We start from the raw sequence: 1,188 nt of genomic DNA on the forward strand, positions 1-1,188 counted from the left end.
CGCCAGGCCGGAGCCCCCCCCCCAGCATCACACTGACTGCGGGGTGGTTTTCTCCTGTTTAATGTAAATTTGTACAAACCAACCCATGCAAAAGGTAGAAACGTGGGGGCCGGGCACTTCGGGGAGCGGGGGGCAGGGTGAACACCGCGGGCGCAGGGGGGTCATTCTCACCAGCATGCAGCTCTCCCCCCCACCCCGCGGCTTTAAGATTGGTTTTAAATATAGTCTTCAGTATAATTTTTATTTCATTTAGGGGTCCCCCCCCCCAATATATTACAACTATGTACACGAGGTGTGTGTGTGTGTGATGGGCAGGCGGGGGTGGGGGGATACGCAGGCTTTATACAGCAAGCAGGGAGGGGGGGGCAGCCTTGGGGGCTCGACCCGAACTCCCCTCCCCCGACCGCAGATCTGTAAATATATATACAGCGGCCCCAGCGAAGGACACAGACCAGCTGGAGGGTCTGCCGAGGGCACATATAGGGGGCTTGGGGGGCAGCAGGAGGGCTGGCCGCAGAGTCCCCTTAAGAAGAGGCCCACCAGGGCAGTGGGGAGCAGGGACCCAGAGGCTGGGTGCTGCAATGCCCCATGGGATGTGTAGTTCTCACCCCACCCCTGGCCCCATCTGAGGGGGGTGAAGACCCAGGACCGGCGCTAGGGGTTTTAGCGCCCGAGGCGCACGACAATTTCACCGCCCCCCGCGCTGGTCCTGCGGCTCGTGAAGCTGTCACAGTTGTGCCCATGGGAGGTCCACCAGAGCCATGTGAATAGCCGAGCGGCCGCAGGCACGACTGCAGCAGCTCCACCAGACCCGCCTGCTGCCCTCTCCGGCAAAATGCCGCCCACCAGTAATCCTGGTGCCCCAGGCGATTGCCTAGGCAGCCTACATCAAAGCACCAGCCCTGTGAAGACCCTGCAGCTGGGGACAAAGACAGGCCAAGCACACAGGGCTGAAGTGCAAACAGGGCCCTTTAAGTACTGAGGGGGGCGGGTAGGAGCCAGCAAAAGAACCCAGGAGTCCTGGCTCCCAGCCCCCCCTGCTCTGACCCACTAGCCCCAACTCCCCTCCCAGAGCTGGGGAGAGAACCCAGGAGTCCTGGCTCCCAGCCCCCCTGCTCTAACCCATCAGCCCCAACTCCCCTCCCAGAGCTGGGGAGAGAACCCAGGAGTCCTGGCTCCCAGCCCCCC

The 1,188-nt window shown here is 62.3% G+C and overlaps 2 protein-coding genes across 2 annotated transcripts in view; both read right to left on the reverse strand.

Moving 5' to 3' along the window:
• Positions 1-1,188, reverse strand: part of CAMTA2 (calmodulin binding transcription activator 2) — a 34,501-nt gene that overhangs the window by 6,393 nt on the left and 26,920 nt on the right. The gene's annotated exons all lie outside the window — the stretch shown is intronic.
• Positions 45-1,188, reverse strand: part of LOC142047433 (calmodulin-binding transcription activator 2-like) — a 22,800-nt gene continuing 21,656 nt past the window's right edge. The window contains exon 5 of the transcript XR_012656695.1: positions 45-1,117. The gene's annotated coding sequence lies outside the window, so the exon portion shown is untranslated. The remainder of the gene's footprint in view (positions 1,118-1,188) is intronic.

Source organism: Chelonoidis abingdonii, chromosome 11 (genome assembly GCF_003597395.2).
Source record: "Chelonoidis abingdonii isolate Lonesome George chromosome 11, CheloAbing_2.0, whole genome shotgun sequence".
In the NCBI taxonomy this organism is placed as follows: Eukaryota; Metazoa; Chordata; order Testudines; family Testudinidae; genus Chelonoidis; species Chelonoidis abingdonii.